The following is a 9,011-nucleotide window of genomic DNA, read 5'->3' as shown; positions in this document are numbered from 1 at the left end:
TTGAAGTATGCAATACATTTTCTCTATATAGTTTATATGTATACCTATAATAAATTGTAATAAATAGTATAGAATGAAGTTCCAAATTGTAGATTCCTTCTCAATTTATTTAATGTAGTAGTTAGTATATGTACTAATATATATAGAGGAATATCGGAAGATATCTACTGACCTATTGTTACAGTAATCTATATTTAACATTAAGTTTAATAATATCACTTTATGATAGATGGCAGAGTTTCCTATTTTTATAATATTACAAATTGAAATCTGTCTGATAACTTACTTTTTTTACAATTCATTGGAATCTTCTGACATTAATTGAGTTGAAATAATACATGCCATTTTTAGTCCCAGACAAGGGTGTGAACTACAAACCACCACCTGTCATACAGATGACCCAAAGTTAAATCAAATCATAGATTATTATTCAGATGGATCTGCCAGCATAATTAGATATCAAAGGACTTTTCGGAAACTATGATCGGGTTAAATCTGGTAATCTGTAGTACCGGCAAAAAGGTGTAATTGAGTTGAGCAGTCTACAAGTTTTAGCAAACATTTTTTTCATATGACTTCTAGTTAATAGATGGCGCTCACAATAAAAAGTCCGAAAGTATAATTCAGCAGTTCAATCTGTCGTGGATATTAACAGGTACGAAGCAAAATTTTAGCAATAATTCGCAAAAAACCTATTGAAACTGTCGAAGTAAATCATTTCATCAAATTTTCGTAACCTTTTTTGTTATTTTTAATATAGACAAAACAGTAGTAGCAAATTCAACAACTACACATTATACAAGAAAACTTTAAGTAGTTTCGTCATAGATTCGACTTCTATTCACAGGATGGCGCTCAATCATAGAACATTTTTAAGAATAATAAGCAATAGCAGTTACATATAAATTTTAAAATAAAATTTAATTCCAAAACCGATTAATTGTGAGAAAAAAAGACATCTGATTATTAATATTAATTTTTTCTTCGTCGTTCACTGTTTTACTTGTTAAACCAAGTCTTTGTACTTTTCCTATGTATTACTAGTTTTTATCTACCCTCAACAACTCATGATTATGAGGTTGCTGCGTTCCATAACTTTCTGCATTTTCTCGTTATGTGTCAAGCTTCGTTATTTCGTCTATATTCACTTTGCTTGTTATATTCTCGTGCCACCCAAGGAAACGATGGGAATTGAGGCATTATAATTGAAATAATGGAAAGTTCATTGTTCATATAAATGGTTTATTGATGTTATTATTGTCATTTAACGTACAAGAGATACTTGTATGAGGTAAAGATATATAATATAGTATGTATATGTATTTTATATAATTTACACCAAGTTTATTACATAACAATTTTATTAACAGTTTTTAAATAATTCTATTTTCCCTACAGTATAAGTAATGCATGCAATAGGAATTTTCGTTATTGTCTTTCTATTGTAAAATTGGTGTTATAAGAAATATAAGCTGGTTTATAACTTTTGTAATTTGTAAGTCAATTATTATTTTGTGAATAAAAGATTTTCGTTCATCTCTCCGAGTTGAATATAACCTTTAAAACGCATTCTGACAACTTTATGGATTTATGAAATGAGAAAAATACTGTAGAGAAAATATATTTCTACACTAATAACCAATATCTCATGATTGTTCACTCCTTTGATTATTCAATAAGTGATAACACTAAATAACTTATTACACAGTCATTGGATTAAAAATATACTAAAACAATCAACTTTATGTACAATTTTTCAACAAACAAATCTCTTTATTTATATTCAAAGAAACACATGAAATAATTTTGATGCGTGTGTATAAGCACTTTTCTTTTAGCTCAAGAGTAAACTTATGGTAACAATATTTGGAGAACAAAAAATATGATATTTATGTAACTGTTAAAAAAATAATAAATATTCCAAAGGAAAACACTGAAACACTGATCGTTATAAGCACTTACAGGCTATTGAAAGTGGTAATAGTAATGGGAATAATTACATCATATTTTGCATTGATAAATATTTGAAAATTTGAGATAATAATTACTGATTATTATTGAACAATTTCAGTAACAAAAATTTGTAAATTATCTACAGAAGTATCGTTACATATTAGTTTTATTCTCTTAGTCCGGTAGGCAGTGGCTTTTTTTTCCGGGAATTACCGGGTTTAATACTGTATGTTGCAGTCAGATTCAAAGTGATAAAATTGTCAATTGTCAATTAACAACAGAAAACAACCGTCAGTTAAGCGGCAGACGGGGGTTGATGCGTCAGTCTAGCGCGTTAATAATTTAACATATGATTCCATATATATATATATATATATATATATATATATATATATATATATATATATATATATATATATATATATATATATATATAAATATGACAATAACCGTCTAGTGGGGATAAAACCGTCAGGGTGGCACGCGGAATTTTCCATCGCTGACGGACGACTTTGCCCTTAATAGGCAATAGCTAACAGCTTTTGTCAAATTTCTATTTGTTGAAACTATAATATTTATTAATTTCGAATGAGTTTTTTAATGCTCAGGACTCATGTAAGTCAAGGGGTAATATTACATCATATAATTTGGAATTTTAAAACATATGAATTTAAAATTTTTACAAGAATACAATTCAAAACCACCGAAAATCTTAATTAATTATTTCCCAGACGATGAATACATAAGTATTTGAAAGCTCGGAAAATATATTAAAGTTAGTCCACTTTGATGTTTCATTGCCACGTTCCCAATAATAAACCGCTTATATATATATATATATATACATATATATATATATATATACATATATATATATATATATATATATATATATATATATATATATATATATATATATATATATAATCATCGTCGAAATTCTGAATGCTGGTGATGGGTGGTCGCAATTGATCACTCACAAACCATTCAAACAAATATTTATCATCATGTTTCTCACATCGATACTCAGTGGATGTATATATAGAATATAGAAGGCACGGGTTGCTTCAATTAAGTTAAGTTCAGTTTATCGCTCTTTTTAATGCAAAATAAACAATGGTTCCACTGACGCCATGGATTTTCAAAATATTGTTCACACTCACTGATTCAGAATGCCACGTTTAAATTGATTATGAGTAACGAACAATAAATTACTCCTAAAAGCACTTGCCCCTTCAACATTGGAAGGGGCGAGGAACAAAGGGGACGCAGGTATGAAATGTCTTTGAATTTTGAACCTTTGTTGTGGAGAATATTTAGTTCTAGACTATTCATATTATATTATATAGCGAAAACTATAATATATAGGTAAATATTTAATTTAAATAAAATGTAGGTATTATGTATTTCTTGGGGAAAGTGAAAAGCTCATTCGTGGTAATATTCGTGAGCTGATTATCTATTGAGGGAAAATTGGTCAGTCAGCCGATAGAAAATTCCGCGCGTCTCCATAACTGACGGTCTTACCACCAGTAGACAGGCAGCTGACTGTCATTATTATATTTCTTTATAAGTGTAAAATGATGTGTTAAAATTTCAAGTAAGGTGAAATAATTTGAAATTAATATTTTTTCGTTAAGTTAACGCACTCGACCTATGTATGATCCCCCGTTTGCTTCAAGACTAATGGTTGTTTTTGTGGCTAACGAACAACAATACTGTATGATAACAATTTCAACTGGGATAAAATAACTTGGAAAATTTTTTTGTCACGATTACCGTTGGCAACTAGGCGCGCACTCACCGATGGTATTGAGGCTGACGGCCAGTTTCGTAATTAGGAACGTGTCTACAACGTACCGTATTAAACTCAGCCAAAAAAAATCATGAAAAAAAAGCCGCTGCCTCCCAGACCATCTTGCCTTATTGGAAGAAATCGCTAATTCTCTACAATTTATTTTTCATGCTTCTCCTTGGATTTGGCGTATTTGTAAAACTATTTACCCCGATTTATCTGTTTGCAATACACCAGGAAATTTGAGAATATCGTGTAGTTCTCTACCGTACATCTAAAATATTGTAGCAAAAATAATATTATAACAAAGTTTCTTCGTGGTCAGAAATAAATTTTTATAATCGTTTTAAACTACTATATTCATTACATTTCAATAAATTTTTTTGCTTATAGAGTTGATGGTAACTACAAAAAATTTGAATGAATTTTTGTTCTATAAAAAACAGATGCAAGATTAAAAGTTGATAATATGAGTTAGGTAAAAAGATAAACAAAAAAACATCATTCTTGTTTTCATATAAATAACAGTAAGGGTTTGCCTTGTAATTTTATCAAATTATCAACAAACGACGTGCGCAAAAGCCCAATAGTTTTTGACCTAAATCCTTATAAACAAATTAATAGAAAATACAACAAACTTTGCTTGTGTTTTAAGTGTGGTGGAACAATCTTTTTACCATTAAATTCACTATTTTATACAAAAATATAACATTATTTTATGCAATACAAATCCAGTTTTTCCACCAATTTTTTAACTCAAAAAATGAAAAAATACTGCACTTATAATTTTATTTCATAATTTTTATTATGAAAATTCCATACCAACCAATTATATCGTGAAAATATGTCTTGGAAAAAAAAACGAGTTCTAGATTTCCTCCGTTAAAGTGTTTAGGTCAACGCAGCAGCTGAAAGTAATTCCCAGGGATCAAAATTGTCGGCGTATCTTTAATCGCGCTTTTCTTGGGCATTACTTGATATGAATGGATGATTTTTTACCTAATGTAGTAGTCTGTAGTATTACTATATAGTATAGTATAGTAGAAAAATCTATTTTTTTTTGCCATAAATTATTTGAATTCGATTTCTTAAATGTGTCAAAAATTTCATATTACAACTAAGGGAACTTCGAAAATACTCTTCATTGCCAAGTTGCAATTTTTGCATAAAATAATGTTTCTACATAATAGTGAAATCAATACCAACCATACTTGTTTTTTATGTCATGAAACGGTGTAACAGTTCATAAAATCATCATTTATCGATAGAAAATTTTTGTACGCAACTAAAACGAAGAATTATTCTAATTTTTTTTGTTTATATTTTCACCTATTTGATGTTTTTTATCGTGCTACCTCAATTTATAACTCTTTTTCAACCAAAAAAGTATTTTTTATTGTACTTATCTCAAAACGCGCTGTTTTCATCTCTTTTTACAAAGACGTATTCTGAACAGCGCACGTAAAGATTTTCCTAATTTCTGTTCTTTTTCAATGCGCTAAATAACAAAATACAATTGAAATTAATTATAAGAAAAAGCAATTATTTATTAATAACACTCTTCTGAAAAGCATAATAATAAATTTGGAATCGTCGGTATTAATAGTAACATTTATTCTACAATTTGCATTATTGCAAAAGTTTAATCCCTTTGGTTATTCTTTAGAACTAAATATGTTGAAGCAAACGTTTCGTAAATGTTGATTTTCCTGATAGAATATCGCAGAATTTGTATTTTAGTTTTAAATTTATACAATTTTGCCGAAGGACGCTTCAGTCGATCTCCGGTATAGTCTTCCGGATTTTTCAGTTTCAAATATTTTGCAATAAGTTTCGGGACAGAGCTGATGGTATGGCATCCAACATATGAAGATTTCAGTATGCAATAAATAATCTTCTGCTAATCATATTTGATTCATATATGATTTTTTCAGTTTCGCAAAGATATAACAATAAAGCGCCCCTCATATTTCACATCCTCTAAACTCCAACGTGCTGAAGCATCTCTACATGTGCTAAATATCCCAAACACTAAAATCACTTTTTCCGGTAGTACCTTGGACTTTTTTGTTGTATAGCTCACAGCAAGCCATTTCAAAAAAGCAATAAGTTTTAAATATTATGTTACCAGGAATTTCGTTTATAGCTAAACAACTCTTTAGCATTGAGAACCGACTCCATAACGTGGAAGATTTTTAATTCCTGGTTTTTTCGACGGAATAAAATAGAATAATATCATCAATTTTAACTTTTTTCTGATCTCGCCATTCCATAAAAAGTTAATACTCAGTCAACATTCATATCTCGACCCGGAATTTGTTAATAACAAATCATCACTGACTTGTACCGCTTGCTCTAATATGTTTCTAGGATTTTCTCCCGAGTACATTTTTTAGAACTAACATGAATTGAACTTACAGAACTTACAGACAATAAAACCTTCGTTGCTATGGAAGTGTTAATCATGTTTGGTACTATTAAGATGTAATATGATTACTTTGGAAGTAAAATTTATCACACGCGTATGGAAATATCCCCATTTCCAGACTCATAATGAAATATACTATCACTGTTTCTTTGTACGAGTACAATTACCAGCAATAAGGTTAAATTTCGTTACAGATGACAAATATAGGTGCTCAAAATATATTTGTTTTCTAATTACTAAGTTTCAGCTATCCTATGGAAGTACACAAAATGATTGTACCATATTCACCCTAGTTGAAATGTACAGAAAAGTAAATTCCTTCTAGAAAACGTAGTTTTGATTACAAAAAAAAATTCTAAGCAAAAAGAAGATAAATCAACAAACATTGGATTTAAAGAACAGATGCGCTAGCCAGCGGATATGACAGAGATTTCTCCCATTTATCTATAATATTAAGAATATAATTTTCTCTTCTCCCTGTTGCAAGATTCCATGTTGCATATAAAGGAATCTCCGAGATCTTTGCTTGAATTGCTTCCGAGGGATTTCATATGTTTATTGGCTTTTATTGTTTCTATCCTTATTTATATAATATTTTCGAAGAAAAGTAAAAAATAAGCGATGGCTTTGTAGCTATTTAAAAAATTGTGCCTACAAGCATACTTTTTACTTAAACCATACACAGTAATCACCTTATTTTTTAGGATACAATCGAATTTGAAAAAAACTGATATCCCACAATATTAATTTACCCAAAACTGAATGCTTGCATATCTTGAACGCCTGCGTGGGATCCAAATTATCGGTGACACATTTAGAAATTCACAATAACTATTACACTGTTAGTTGTAACGTACAGAAAAGTCAATTTCTTATAAAGAACGGAGTTTTCATTGCAAAAAATTAAAAATTTTTAAGCAGAAAAAAAGATAGACCATCAAACATTGGCTTTAAAGAAAAGATGCGTTAGCCAGCGGTTACGATAGAGATTTCTCCCATATTACTCTTATATTACGAATGAGTGAATAATATTGTTCTCTAGAGTTTATTTGGTGCCTGTTTATTTGAATATATTTCCTCAAACTTTGTTGTTCTTATTCGTTCATCTCCATATTTATTTCAATACAAGCACCATAAAAAAACACTATATCTCTCAAGTGTTTTTTAGGACGCTCCTTGATCTTTGTTGCATATATTGTTCATTTGCATACATTTTTAAGTCCCTACATCTCTGTATTCGTTCAATTTACACTTAAACTCTCGATTTTTAGAGTATTTTGTTCACAGTCACTTAATAAAGATCAAGAATTTCGAAAATATTCGACACAAGTGAAGTAATTCGTACTACTAAATTATCCCATTTAATATACTCGTATATACTTTGAAAACACTTGTCTTTGGAAACATATAATTTCCAACAAAAACTTATCATATCTCTAACTTTGCCTTAGCTATTCAAGAATTTATGAAATGTAATTTATGTATGTGACATTTATACATGCCTCACGTGTGCTCGTAATGTCATCACAAATACCCCTTAGATCTTTCGGAAGACGTATAGGTTTCCATATGGGGTTATTCAAATGTACCTAATTGGTTTATTTGCTCTATTTGAATATATTCATGTTGAACATTGTTATTGCAGTAGTTGAGATTTCTTAATTATATGTAATATTTTCCATGAATGTAAAATGTGGTGTTTTTCCCCTGTAACATATTTTATAAAATGGAATATATTAAGCATCGTAACATAGGCTCTGAATCTAAACATTACCAAAAAGTAATGAATGAAAATTGGTCAAGTCAATTTCATACCAGAAAGCCCAATGGATTCATAAAATTACATTCATTTTCACTCGTAACAAATTATATTTATAAATACATATATATTTTAAACATAGTCATACAATCAAATGTTGAAAGTCAAATTTCAATGCCATAAAAAACATTTTTACCGAAATAATAACAATTATGATGATACGAGCAAAAATAATTGTCTTCGAGCAGAGTCTATTTTTAGGATAAATTTCTCAGAAAAATAACTATCTCTAACACAAGGGACACTTAATGAAAATTCGGTATAATTGAGGTTTTGGAAATACGTAATTACTTTAATTCTTTTATTCATATAACATAAAAACATAAAACATAAAAATTTAGCTTAGCTTAGCTTATCAAACTTCTGCTCCCAATTAATTACATTTTGTGAAAAAAATAAAGCCTTAAATTGAAGACTATCGACGAAAAAGAAGACTTAGAATAATAATTATCTTTAACAATTTTGAAACGTCAATATGAATATTTTGAAAACTGTATTATAATTATGTAGTGTTATTTTGAACGGTCGCCTAGAGTATGGCCAGACCAGCAAAGCAAATTTGTATTGGACTAGTTTAAGAAAATTACGCGTAGATATTAGAAGCAAACGACCAGACATTTTGTGAGAGTGCTAGGTCCTATAATTCTAAAGTACTGAAAGAAATGTTGCGACGGTTCTGTTTTTTGAAGATTTCCTAAACATCAACTATCCAGTTTTTCTATGGTTGAATGACTACTTATCCAATATGCAATTCTCTTGTGATAGTGATGCCAAAATGCGAGATTTGGTTTATAGGACACGGACTTGATTTCCTAACACGACAGATTAAACTTTAAACCATTATAATATATTGTATATTATATTACTCTTAATTTTCTTTAATTTTTTTCTATCTAGTATTACAAAATATTCCTATTTAGAGCACCACTCCTATGTTATTATTATTGTTGTTGTTTCTAACCCTCTTTTTGATACTATTCTAAGAGATTTTAGAAAATTTTGCGACAATTCACTAC

The sequence above is a fragment of the Diorhabda sublineata genome, chromosome X, assembly GCF_026230105.1.
Source record: "Diorhabda sublineata isolate icDioSubl1.1 chromosome X, icDioSubl1.1, whole genome shotgun sequence".
Lineage (NCBI taxonomy): Eukaryota > Metazoa > Arthropoda > Insecta > Coleoptera > Chrysomelidae > Diorhabda > Diorhabda sublineata.
This window is presented reverse-complemented; position numbering follows the sequence as displayed.